The sequence below is a fragment of the Pseudophryne corroboree genome, chromosome 2 (assembly GCF_028390025.1).
Source record: "Pseudophryne corroboree isolate aPseCor3 chromosome 2, aPseCor3.hap2, whole genome shotgun sequence".
Taxonomy (NCBI): domain Eukaryota; kingdom Metazoa; phylum Chordata; class Amphibia; order Anura; family Myobatrachidae; genus Pseudophryne; species Pseudophryne corroboree.
In genome coordinates, this window is record NC_086445.1 from 460,187,355 (window position 1) to 460,201,965 (window position 14,611).

Sequence of the window (14,611 nt, forward strand, 5' to 3'; positions counted from 1 at the left end):
TTTGGAGATATCTTTATATTGTACTAATTATGCATTTATCCATTTGTATTGGTTTTATACAGGGTCCACGATCAGTTATATTGGACTATGATTGATATTCTTGTAGCTAAACTGTGTTCAAGTGCATTGCATATGGTTACCATGGTGATGGGGAGCACATGGATGACGTCATATTAGACGTTCACGCCGCTGGGCGGGTACTTGTCCCGTATCCGGAAGGACGGCGTCTTGCACCTGGTGAGAGTCTGCTATATATGTAAGTACTATCTTTGTATTTGTTAAGCCTGAGGAAAATGTTAATACATTGAAACGTTGCTGTATCCCTGCTGTCTGAGTGATTATTTTCAAAGCCGCCTTGGAGTGCTGTGCCATTCTCTGCATGTACATACGTCTTACTGCACAGGCACCCGGCGCTTAGCTGCAAAGTGCTCATGGGAGAGCCGGTACCCTCTATGTGTATATATATATATATATAAATAAAATGTGCTAGTGTGTGTACCCAGGATGGCACTCTAGATGTCTTTATAAATAAGGTACCTTACCATTGCAAGTTATTTCAGTGATTCTGAACTCTTTCGTAAGGATACAGCAAGTAAGACAGACAGTTTTACTTAATTAGACACAGACACACAGAAGTGTCTGTCTTACTTGCAAAAAAAGAGATGAGGTGTTGCCATGGGTAATCACTTACTCGATTTGTAGTGAAAATATCAATAAGATCTCTAATAAATACTGGCCTGTGGTGAAATCAGGCCCAGCCTTGGGATTGGAGTCTACAAGTCTCATGCCATGTTATAAGAGAGTACGAAATTTGAGAGATTATCTTGTTAAATCTGATATCACAGAAGCAGTGGTTAAAAAAACATAAAAAATGTTGGCAAAAAATAATGGTTGTTTCAGTTGTGGTTGTACCACATGTGGTTTTTTAATTAGAGGGGACACTTTCCAACATCCACGTACTGGTAAAACGTATAAGATCAGACACCATTTTACTTGTAGTTCAAAGTATGTGGTGTAACAGATTGTATGCCAATGAGGCTTGTCCTACATAGGAAAAACTAAGTGTACCATTAAGGAAAGTATGACAGCTCACTGTTCCGCTATTAGAAAAGCCCTTAATACAGGCTTTAGTGATCAGCCAGTATCCCGTCATTTCTTATGTTATCGAATGATTGATCACATTCCATATAATATGAGGGGTGTAGACAGAGGGTCATTGTTAAAATGTGAAAATAGATGGATTATGCATTTAGATACGCTATCACCTAAAGGATTAAATGACAAACTGAGTTTTAGTTGTTTCTATTGAAAATTCTGTAAGTAGTGTAATGTATTAATATGTTCTTGTTTGCTACATGTTATTTAATTATATTTATGTTTATATCTTGCACAAGTAGTTTTATTATGGTGGTTTCTGTACATGTCCGCTGCAGTTGTCTGGTCACAGCTGGAGTGATGACGTGTATAATGGGAATTAACTAGCGGGGCTAATATTCCCTGGCCAAGAGGAGGGGCTCAACTGTTGCACCTGATTTAAGGGGAAGTGTGTCACTGTTTGTATTATCCCTGACGAAAAAGTAAATGGACTTTGAAACGTTGGCATAAGTTGCTGTGTGTAGCATATCCATTTCAGCCTATGAGTGCCGGATTGGCCATCTGGCACTTCTGGCACATGCCAGAAGGGCCGATGGGCAGGTGGGCCGATCCAGTCTCTCAGAGAGCTGGGAAGGCCGCGTGTAGCGCAGCTTCTGGCTCTCTGCTTTAGCCGCCCCCACCGGTCTCCATGGAGATGGGGACATGCCGCTAGTCCACGCCCCCAGACTCACGGCTGTATCCGGTCAGATGGTCGACAGTGTTAAGGTCGACACTCATTAGGTCGACCACTGTTGGTCGACATTGACATGGACTAATGGTCGACACATGAAAATGGTCGACACGTGAAAGGTCAACACATGAAAAGGTTTTTTTCTTTTTTTTGAACTTTTTCATACTTTACAATCCATGTGGACTACAATTGGGAATGGTAACCTGAGCCAAGCGCAGCAGTAGCGGAGAGGCACCTTGACCGAAACTTGTCGAGCGAAGCGAGCCATTTGAGGGGACACGGTGCACTAATTGGGGTTCCCCATCACTTTACGCAGAAAACGACACCAAAAAGGTAAAAAACTCATGTCAACCTTTTCATGTGTCGATCTTTCATGTGTCAACCATTTTCGTGTGTCGACCATTAGTCTATGTTGACCATGTCAATGTCGACCAATAGTGGTCGACCTAATGAGTGTTGACCTTAATATTGTTGACCATTCATACCGGAACCACTTGCGGCACGCCCCCAACCCCAAGAGTCGCCACGGTAACGGGGTCGTGCCATGAGTCCACACCCTCATGACTCACGGCATGCCCCCATACATTGTGGCAGCACGCCCCCATGACGAGCGCCCGCGCCGAATGCCAGGGCCGATTTAAAGCCCCAGTCTGTCGCTGCATATATATATATATATATATATATATATAAACTTTTAGTTTAGTCCATGGGGACCCCAGCTCTTTAGTGCCCCTGACCACTGGGAGCCTTAATCCACCTCTGGGTATACTGCAAAATGCAAAGATGTTTGCACACAAAATTGTGTTGATCACAGAGAGTGGTGCCACCAATTAATAGGAACAAATAGTTGTTTTGGGATGATCATTGAATACTGAACAGTGTAATTGTGCACTTAGGGTGTCTAAGTTATATCAGGTGGAAAGGCTGCTTTGGCTGGTAAGAGTGAGCTTCATGGTTGTCTGCTAGTTGATGAATGAAACAACAACCCATGAATAAGTCCTTTCTTAATAAGGTGAACTGCATTGCTTCAGTCATCCTCGTCGCTAACAGTTGACTTCATTTTTCACAACAGACTGCTGACTGGAGCAGAAAAGCCTATCTTATTTATTCCTTACTTTACACTGCACTCAGACTGCATCTCATAGGAGATTCAGGAAAAGGTTGATTACATCTTCATTTATCTGCCTCACACTTTAATTACAGACAGGACCTGTAAACTTAAACAGTGTGTAATTAAGGAGCTACTCTTTATTTGTTGCTATTTATACTATTCAATGTACCATCTGTATTCTTTCCATGCATGTATAGAGGCTCATGCAGAGCTGGGCATAAATGTAACTTGCACTTTTATGTGTGTTTTTCAACTGCACATGTGAACCAAAAACTCTTATGCATCTACTGTATACTCATTCCAAATGAGACAGATTTGGTCTTATATCTTACAACGAAAGTACAGTATGGTTTCAGTATAATATATAATATGGCAAATGCATACAACAAAAAAGGAATAGATGTGCTTGTTTGAAGGCATATAATTTACGGGTGCTTAACCCCTGAAAAAGATACAAGCTAATGTGATGACAATTGGCATACACTTTTGATTGATTGCATCGGGATCACTCCCACTTATGCTAAAACTTTAGTAATGTTGATGCTGTAATTTATTTACATTGTTACAGTGAGATTAGCAAATGTTACACATGAATAGAGCATTTTTTCAAATGATGATTTAAAGGGGAAGATGATGAACATGATGTTATGAACACCAGTGCCTGCAGGAATGTACTGGTGTCTGAACTGTTATGCACACCAGTGCCTGCAGGAATGTACTGGTGTCTGAACTGTTATGCACACCAGTGCCTGCAGGAATGTACTGGTGTCTGAACGGATAGGGATGCAAAACAAATGAACTCACAGACAGACTGGGGAATATGACATTACGTACACAGAAGGTGATAGGGTAACAAAATAAACACAAAGTGAACAGAGAAGCCCAGAGGCTAAGAAACTGGGTGTCTCCCTATTATTAGGAATGCTCAGATGAAAAAAGCAAGATGTTGTGTTTTAATACGTAGAGAACCCGAAATGCTGTTGCTAAGGGCAACAGCAAAACCCTAAAGGGTAACCAACGGGTGTGGCAGTAAACTCCTTGGTCAGAGATGGAATGATAGAAACATAGAAACATAGAAACATAGAATTTGACGGCAGATAAGAACCACTTGGCCCATCTAGTCTGCCCCTTTTTTATTTTATCCTTTAGGCAATCTCAACCCTTTTTTAATCTTGATTCTTTGTAAGGATATTCATATGCCTGTCCCAAGCATGTTTAAATTGCCCTACAGTCTTAGCCTCTACCACCTCTGATGGGAGGCTATTCCACTTATCCACTACCCTTTCTGTGAAATAATTTTTCCTTAAATTTCCCCTGAACCTCCCCCCCTCCAGTCTCAATGTATGCCCTCGAGTTCTAATACTTCTTTTCCTTTGAAGAATGTTTCCCTCCTGAACTTTGTTAAGACCCTTTATATATTTGAAAGTTTCTATCATGTCTCCCCTTTCCCTTCTCTCCTCCAAACTATACATGTTAAGATCTTTTAGCCTTTCCGGGTAAGTTTTGTGATGTAGGCCATGCACCATTTTAGTTGCCCTTCTTTGTACACTCTCTAATGTATTTATATCCTTCTGGAGATAGGGTCTCCAGAACTGGACACAGTATTCCAGGTGGGGCCTTACCAATGACCTATACAGTGGCATTATCACTTCTTTTTTCCTGCTACTGATTCCTCTCCCTATGCAACCAAGCATCTGACTTGCCTTTCTCATTGCTTTGTTGCATTGCTTTCCTGCCTTCAAGTCACTTGAAATAGTGACTCCTAAATCTCTTTCCTCCTCAGTAGTTTCCATTATAGTACCCTTGATACTATACTTAGCCTTTGGGTTTTTGAGACCCAAGTGCATGATTTTGCATTTTTTAGCATTAAACTGTAGTTGCCACGTTCTTGACCATTTCTCAAGCCTACCTAGGTCATCAATCATTTGTTTGACCCCTCCCGGTGTGTCTACCCTGTTGCATATCTTTGTATCATCTGCAAAAAGGCATATCTTCCCTTCAATACCATCTGCAATGTCACCAACAAAGATATTAAAGAGAACTGGACCAAGTACAGATCCCTGGGGTACTCCACTGGTAACATTTCCCTCCATAGATTGCACTCCATTAACTACAACTGTCTGTTTCCTATCCTGCAACCAGGTTCTTATCCATTTCACTAATTTATAATCCACCCCCAGGCTTTCAAGTTTATTTAGCAGTCTGTGATGTGGGACAGTGTCAAACGCCTTACTAAAGTCTAGATATGCTACATCTACAGCTCCCCCTTGATCTATTATTTTCATCACAGAGTCAAAAAAGTCAATAAGATTTGTTTGGCATGATCTCCCACCAGTAAATCCATGCTGTTTTGGATCCTGTAAGTTGTTTGATTTAAGATATTCCACTACTCTTTCTTTTAATAGTTTTTCCATTACTTTCCCTACTACTGATGTAAGGCTTACTGGTCTGTAGTTACTTGCTTCTTCCTTGCTTCCACTTTTGTGCAGTGGAACTACATTTGCTCTTTTCCAGTCCTCTGGAATATCACCTGTATTTAGTGACTGGTTAAATAATTCTGTTAAAGGTGTAACCAGGACATCTTTTAGCTCTTTGAGTATCCTTGGGTGTATCCCATCTGGTCCCATTGATTTATCCACTTTTAGTTTTGAAAGTTCTGTTAGGACCTTCTCCTCTGTAAATGTATTTTCATCTACCTTATTTTTATGAATGTCCTTGCAATTTAACTGTGGCCCCATCCCTTCTTCTGTAGTAAATACTGAGCAAAAATAATTATTTAGGTGATCTGCTATTGCCTTGTCTCCCTCCACCAAATGCCCACTCTCTGTCTTAAGTCTTATTATTCCTCCATTTGATTTTCTCCTTTCACTTATATACTTAAAAAAGTTTTGCCCCCTTTATCTACTGACTGGGCCATTTTCTCCTCAGCTTCTGCCTTTGCACGTCTGATCACTTTCTTAGCATCCTTCCGTCTGTCCAGATACTCCTCTTTGTCGTTATTATTTTGAGTCTGTTTGTATTTCCTAAAAGCCATCTTTTTTGCTTTCACACTAGTTGATACTACTTTTGTGAACCACACTGGCTTCCTTTTCCTGGTGCTTTTCCTAACCATTTTGATACAAAGGTCTGTTACACTTAGTAATGCACTTTTAATTTTTTTCCACCTCTCCTGCACCCCTTCCAAGTTTCTCCAGTCTGCCAATGAATCACTTAAACATCTCCCCATTTTAGCAAAGTCTGCATTTCTAAAATCCAACACCTTTGTTTTTGTGTGAGAGGAGTTGGATCCTGTCTTTATACTAAACCATACTGCTTGATGATCACTGGATCCCAGGTGCTCACCCACATATATATCAGATATCCTTTCACCATTTGTAAGAATTAGATCTAATATTGAGTCTTTGCGAGTGGGCTCCCTCACCAATTGCTTGAGAGATGCTCCCTGTAAGGAATGTAGAAATTTGCCACTTGTAGCTGAACTTGCAAAAGACCCCTCCCAATTTACATCAGGTAAATTAAAGTCTCCCATGATTATGACTTCTCCCTTAAAAGCCATTTTAGAGATGTCCAACAATAGGTTCCTGTCCAAATCCTGCCCCTGGCCTGGTGGTCTATAGATCACCCCAATGCGAATAATGTCCTTCTTCCCAGTTTCTATGGTGACCCAAAGGGCCTCAGTTTTGGCTTCAATATTTTGTATTAAAGTGGCATTTATGCTTTTTTTCACATACATTGCTACCCCTCCTCCTATTCTTCCTATTCTATCTTTCCTAAATAAATTGTATCCTGGTATAGTTAAGTCCCAGTCATGATTCTCATTGCACCAAGACTCTGTAATTGCCACAAAATCCAGGTTATCCCTTGTCATTATCGCAATTAGCTCTGGAATTTTGTCTCCTAAGCTCCTAACATTTGCAGACATAGCTTTAAAAAATGTTTCTGTGCATTTGTTATTAGTAGCCATGTCCAGAGCGTACAAAATAAATGACAAGTTTAAAGTTGAAATTACCTGTTTGGGGATGTTGCTCAGTATTTGTTTTCTTTTACTAATCAGTAATCATACTCTGTCCTTTACACCATGACTATACCTTACCACAATGGGTTAATGTTCAAAAGAGGTAATCACCAGTTAGTATGCAATACTAAACTGTTTCACTGAGCAACTTCCCCACACATGCAATGACATTTTCAAGAAATCATTACATAAAGAAACATACATAAGTTTGCATAAGAGAGAACTGTAGTGAGCAGATTGGGCATGCCTTTTCTTCGGTTTTGTAAAAACGGATGATATGCATAAGATGAATTACATACTTTTGAGCATTAAGGCAGTCCTTTTGTGGTAGTGTTGGTGTGTTGATGTTTTCCTTCTGGTTTTCTTCGGTTTAACGCAGGTATAACGCTATTTTTATAATAACACTTTTATGTCAGCACTTCTATGAAAGCACTGCCAGCCGACGTCTATCCAGCCGTATACTAGACTTCAAATAGGAACAATATCCATGTGAATGCAATGATTGCAAACTCCACCCAAGACCATCCCCCTTTAAACTAAGGCCATAAATTAGCTTAGAAAAACAGACATTACATGCCAATAAGGCAGCCAACTATATCTCTACAAAGAGAAAAACATACAAGAAAAAAAAACAAAAAAAAAAAACCCGTATTCAATATACCTAGACTATTCAAACATGAAATTCTTTTGACATAATCAGCAAATGCAGTACAACTTGCTGGGATGTGTAGTTCAACGAATCATACCTAGACTATTCAAACATGAAATTCTTTTGACATAATCAGCAAATGCAGTACAACTTGCTGGGATGTGTAGTTCAACGAATCATACCTAGACTATTCAAACATGAAATTCTTTTGACATAATCAGCAAATGCAGTACAACTTGCTGGGATGTGTAGTTCAACGAATCATACCTAGACTATTCAAACATGAAATTCTTTTGACATAATCAGCAAATGCAGTACAACTTGCTGGGATGTGTAGTTCAACGAATCATACCTGTTGAGCACAAAGAGTGAGACACAAGGAGAGTCTCCACAATCCTAATCCTCACTTGCAGTGCACAGGTTCAGCTTACTGCCACTAAACTGAATACCTGAACACCTTGCACAGTGAGACAGGATTTAGGCAGGCAGTCTGAGAATACAGCCGCAAACCTGCTAAGTTCACAGAGTAGCAAAAGAACCCCAGCAGGTTAAACGACTGACTCCAGTCTTACTGCTAGGTCTCGATTGGCAGAGTGTAGTACCAAATCCCCAGGCCTATTTGCAGTAAGCAACAACAAATACAAAGCTACACAGTACTGGCAAACTTTCAGGAACTGACTAACCAACAAAGATTCAGCAGCATCTGCTTAACCTGAGAAGAGGCCTTATAAAGCAGGTGCTGTCCACGCCCCACTCAGACCTCACAGACTGTGAGCACAAAAACCAGCACCGGATCCCCTGCCGTGCACAGAGCCTGTAACCACTGCACAGCAAAAGACCCGAACCGGAGTATCAGCTGCGCTCAGGTTACTCCGCTAGCACTTGTCTCCTGGTTGCCATGACGACGTGGCAGCACAGGGCAGGAGACCCTAACAGTACCCCCCCTCTGACGAGGGGTCAAAGAACCCCTACCACCGGGTTTATCGGGGAACTGCGAGAAGAAAGAGCGTATCAGTCTGGGGGCATGAAGATCACAACTGCGCACCCACGACCGCTCCTCCGGGCCATACCCCTTCCAGTGCACCAAAAATGACAGCCGACCCCGAACCATCTTGGAGTCAAGAATCCTTTCAACAACAAACTCCTTCTGGCCACGTATCAGAAGAGGAGAAGGTCTTCCACTGGAAGAAGGATTACTAATCGCCCGTTTTAAAAGGGAACAATGAAATGTTTTATTGATACCCAAAGCACGGGGCAGGTCTAACTGAAATGCCACCGGATTGATTACCCTGGTGATCTTATAAGGGCCGATGAACCGGGGGCCTAACTTATGAGATGGCTGTCTCAACTTCAAATTCTTGGTAGACAACCAGACGAAGTCTCCTAATTTGAAGCTGCAGGGTCTTTTCCGCTTATCAAAAACCCTTTTGGTCACTAATGACACAGACACAAGGGCTTTCTTCACTTTCCTCCAAATACCTCTAAGGACAGAAACCACAGAGGAACCACCAGGCGTGGAGTCCAGGGGGTCAAAAGAATTGGTCTTAGGATGATGCCCATACACACAAAGGAAGGGAGAGATCCCTGTAGCAGAGTGAGCCGCGTTGTTATAGGCAAACTCCGCCATGGACAGATGAGCAACCCAGTCAGTCTGACACTCGGAGACATAACACCTGAGGAACTGCTCCAAGGACTGGTTCACCCTTTCAGTCTGCCCATTAGACTGCGGATGGTAGCCTGACGACAAGCTGACAGAAATCTGGAGATCGGAACAAAATGACCTCCAGAATTTGGCCACAAACTGGGATCCGCGGTCAGAGACCACATCAAGTGGCAACCCGTGGAGACGCACAACATGCAGCATAAATAATTCAGACAGGCGTCTGGCCGATGGCAGCCCAACCAGTGGAACGAAGTGCGCCATCTTCGAAAACCTGTCAACGACAACCCAGATGGCTGTCATCCCCGAGGATTTGGGCAAGTCCACCACAAAATCCATTGAAATGTGGGTCCATGGCTTAGATGGGATAGAGAGTGGATGTAATGGGCCAACAGGAACCCCTCTAGGAGTCTTATTTCGGGCACAGATGTCACATGCCCGAACCCACTGATCCACATCCTTAGCCACCGAGGGCCACCACACCGCCCTAGATAGCAACTCCCGAGTTCTGGCAATACCCGGGTGACCTGCCGACTTCTTGGCATGGAATTCCAGGAACACTCGCTGTCTTAACCTAGGAGGCACAAACAAAAGACCTACCGGAAGGTCTGGAGGAGCCTGCTCCTGTGCTCTAAGGACTAATGACAAGAGGTCCTGGGTAATGCCCACTTTAATACATGATGGGGACACAATGGGCAACGGCTCCTCGGTGGTCTCCTGGATTGGAGCAAAACTCCGCGAGAGCGCATCAGCCTTGATGTTTTTTGACCCAGGGCGATATGTTATCAAAAAATTAAAGCGAGCAAAAAACAAAGCCCATCGTGCCTGCCTGGCATTGAGACGCTTCGCTGACTCTAAATATGCCAGATTCTTATGGTCGGTGAGAATTGAGACCACAAACTTAGCCCCCTCAAGCCAGTGTCTCCACTCCTCGAGTGCATCCTTAATAGCCAACAATTCCCGGTTACCCACGTCATAATTCATCTCGGCAGGCGAAAATTTACGGGAAAAGTAAGCACAGGGATGAAGGCGATTATCAGACACTCCCATCTGAGAGAGCACTGCCCCAATACCCATCTCAGAGGCATCCACCTCCACCACAAAAGGACGCTCTGGATCTGGGTGTCGCAGCACCTTTGCCGAGACAAATGCCCTTTTGAGACGGGCAAAAGCCGCTTTAGCCTCACAAGACCAGTGAGCAACATCCGCCCCTTTCTTAGTGAGTGCCACCAAGGGCGCCACTATAGACGAAAATCCAGCGATAAATCGTCTATAAAAATTTGCAAAGCCCAGGAAACGCTGAAGCGCCTTCAAACTAGTGGGCTGCACCCAATCCAGGACTGCCTGTACCTTGGAACCCTCCATTTGGAAACCTTCTGGGGAGATAATATATCCTTGAAATGCGATTTGCTGAACTTCAAATTCGCACTTCTCCAGCTTCACCCCAAGCCGGTGGTCTCTGAGTTTCTGGAGGACTAACCGTACATGCTTCCGATGTTCCTCCAGGGAATGGGAGAAGATTAGGATGTCATCTAAGTATACAACTAAGAATCTATCCAAATATTCCCTGAGTACATCGTTCATGAAATCCTGGAAGACTGCCGGGGCATTACAGAGCCCAAAAGGCATCACCAAATATTCATAATGCCCTGAGTGGGTATTAAAGGCAGTCTTCCATTCATCCCCCTCTCTTATTCGGATTAGATTGTACGCCCTGCGTAGGTCAATCTTAGAAAAAATTGTGGCAGTACGAAGCTGGTCAAACAAGACCGAAATGAGAGGCAGTGGGTATGAGTTTTTAATCGTGATACGGTTCAATTCCCTGAAGTCGATGCAGGGTCGCAACGAACCGTCCTTTTTACCCACGAAGAAGAACCCCGACCCAACTGGAGACTATGAAGGTCTGATAAATCCCTTATCCAAGTTCTCCTGAATGTACTCTGCCATAGCCTGAGTCTCAGGACGTGACAGGGAGTACATCCTGCTCTTGGGAAGCTTAGCATTTGGCAACAAATCAATGGCACAGTCATAGGGGCGATGGGGAGATAGTACCTCTGCAATTTTTTTGGAGAACACGTCCGCAAAATCTGCATAACACCCTGGCAATCCTGGCAAACTTAGCTGCGAGAGCCTGACTGGAAGGCTCAAGCAACTCCTGAAACAATCAGTACCCCAACTAAGAATCTCCCCAGAGACCCAGTCAAATTGAGGATTGTGGGCCCTTAACCAGGGTAACCCCAACACCAATGGGGCAAAAGTACAGACAGTCACATAAAAGGACAATTTTTTAGAGTGTGTGGTTCCAATAAACAAAGAAATCTGGCTAGTGCAAGAGGTAATTTTACCTTGGGATAATGGTTCCCCGTTTAACCCACAAATCTCAATTTCCGATGCCAAGGGTACTAAGGGAACACAGTGTTTCAGGGCGAATTGGCGGTCCATAAAAACCCCGTCGGCCCCACTGTCCACAAAGGCCTCAGTCTTGACAGTTTGACCGAGGATCTTCAAGGTCACCGGAATGATAAAAGTCTTCTTGGGAAATTCTGACTTCTGGCCTGACAGGATATTTCCCATCACCCTCAGGCCCTGAAGTTTTCCGGCTTTTCTGGGCATGATACTACCACATGACCTTTATTCCCACAGTACAAACACAACCCCTGCTGTCTCCTCCGCGTCTTCTCACGCGAGGAGAGGCGGGTAGCCCCAATCTGCATAGGCTCCTCGGAAAATTCCTCAGAGTCTGAGGTTCCCTTGGGAAAGAAGGAAACCTCGGTCTCCCTTTCAAGCCTACGCTCTCTCAGCCGTCTATCCACCCGGATGGATAACTGCATGAGCTGATCCAAGCTATCAGGCAAGGGATATTGTACCAGTTGGTCTTTTATCTGGTTAGAAAGACCTCTTCGGTACTGGTGTCTCAGGGCTGGGTCATTCCACTGGGTATCATGGGCCAACCTCCGAAACTCCGTACAGTAAACCTCAACTGGCCTTCGCCCTTGCTTAAGGATCGAAATCTGAGCCTCGGCTGAGGCCGTCTTGTCAGGGTCATCATACAACATGCCCAGTGCCGTAAAAAAAGCATCAACACTTTTAAGCAACGGACAGTCAGGCTGCAACCCATATGCCCAGACCTGTGGGTCTCCTTGTAGCAAGGAAATCACTATGCCCACCCGCTGAATCTCCGACCCTGAAGACTGAGGCCTAAGCCGGAAGTACAGCTTGCAGCTCTCCTTGAAACAAAAGAACTGCGAGCGATCTCCAGAAAAACGATCCGGGAGATTTACTTTCGGCTCCTTAACCCCTGAAGGTGCTGCTGCTGCGGGAGTTCAGCCAGCGGCCTGGGAGGTGTGCATTTTAATGGACAAATCATTAAATTGTCGAGTCAGAACCTGCACCTGATCGACCACCTGTTGCAACGTATTTTGAGGGGTATGCTCCATATTCCCACAAAATTTCAACAGGAGTATTAGCCTGCTGAATATGTTATGAACACCAGTGCCTGCAGGAATGTACTGGTGTCTGAACTGTTATGCACACCAGTGCCTGCAGGAATGTACTGGTGTCTGAACTGTTATGCACACCAGTGCCTGCAGGAATGTACTGGTGTCTGAACGGATAGGGATGCAAAACAAATGAACTCACAGACAGACTGGGGAATATGACATTACGTACACAGAAGGTGATAGGGTAACAAAATAAACACAAAGTGAACAGAGAAGCCCAGAGGCTAAGAAACTGGGTGTCTCCCTATTATTAGGAATGCTCAGATGAAAAAAGCAAGATGTTGTGTTTTAATACGTAGAGAACCCGAAATGCTGTTGCTAAGGGCAACAGCAAAACCCTAAAGGGTTACCAACGGGTGTGGCAGTAAACTCCTTGGTCAGATATGGAATGATAGACACAAGGAGAGTCTCCACAATCCTAATCCTTACTTGCAGTGCACAGGTTCAGCTTACTGCCACTAAACTGAATACCTGAACACCTTGCACAGTGAGACAGGATTTAGGCAGGCAGTCTGAGAATACAGCCGCAAACCTGCTAAGTTCACAGAGTAGCAAAAGAACCCCAGCAGGTTAAACGACTGACTCCAGTCTTACTGCTAGGTCTGGATTGGCAGAGTGTAGTACCAAATTCCCAGGCCTATTTGCAGTAAGCAACAACAAATACAAAGCTACACAGTACTGGCTAACTTTCAGGAACTGACTAACCAACAAAGATTCAGCAGCATCTGCTAAACCTGAGAAGAGGCCTTATAAAGCAGGTGCTGTCCACGCCCCACTCAGACCTCACAGACTGTGAGCACAAAAACCAGCACCGGATCCCCTGCCGTGCACAGAGCCTGTAACCACTGCACAGCAAAAGACCCGAACCGGAGTATCAGCTGCGCTCAGGTTACTCCGCTAGCACTTGTCTCCCGGTTGCCATGACCATGTGGCAGCACAGGGCAGGAGACCCTAACACATGGCATGTGTATTGTTGTGAGCATGATAAAAATGTAGCTACTATTTGCATTTTCATCTTTTTCGTCTTTCCTTTCACAGGCCAAAAAATAGCAAAGTGCCGAAGTAAGTGTGACGGTCTTTAAATGTCAAGGCTGGGACAGGTGGTGTGCAAGATGTCATTAGTTTGGTTCCCAGTTTGGGATTGTGTTGTGGTGTCAGATTGTTCAGCCTATAGCTATATGGAGGTGGACATCGTATGTCTTCTGTTAGTGGATGGTTGGCTTGTTATCTCCCTCTTTGTTTCCTGACTTTTCCTCTCTCTATTCCTCTCATTATATTTCTCAATATGTTATTTTGTTGATTTGGTGAGTTGTTAGCAGGGAAGAAAGCAGTCCAGTAGTCATGTTACTGCACTGGTAAGCAGTGGGTAGGCCCATTTTACCCTATTGGTTTCAGCAGCCATACTTGACTGGGTGAGCTTTTGGTATGTTATTGGTATGGAAATTGGTGAAGTCTCACTTCTCTGCTCTTGTTGTTAGGGCAATTGGCCCATGCAGATGTTGTTTGAAGTGAACTTGTGTTTAGTGGCTTTACTGATTACCTGACCATTCTTTTTTCCACCACCATACTACGAGTTTTATTAAAATTATAAAGATGACCAATTTCTAATGTTTAGGTCTTTGTTTATACAGTTGGACTTTGGGGCATCATCAGCCGTTAGAACATTTATGTAACTTTATCAGATATTCTTAATATAGTGCTCTCCAGGAGAAATGCAGGTATATTTACTCATGTGTATTACTTTTGTTCATTCCAGGGGTAAAACCGGTGCATACACAGAAAAGGTTCAAGAGAGGAAGGTGCCCTGTGCAGGCGCCGTATGGTTCGCCCCTCTCTCATTGCCTGGGATGT

General features: G+C 43.8%; 1 protein-coding gene and 1 long non-coding RNA gene across 3 annotated transcripts in view; one reads left to right on the plus strand and one right to left on the minus strand.

The window, feature by feature from the left end:
- The window catches only part of GALNT17 (polypeptide N-acetylgalactosaminyltransferase 17), a 673,198-nt gene that overhangs the window by 553,094 nt on the left and 105,493 nt on the right, over positions 1-14,611 (plus strand). The window lies entirely within an intron of this gene.
- The window catches only part of LOC135028121 (uncharacterized), a 331,605-nt gene that overhangs the window by 92,298 nt on the left and 224,696 nt on the right, over positions 1-14,611 (minus strand). The window lies entirely within an intron of this gene.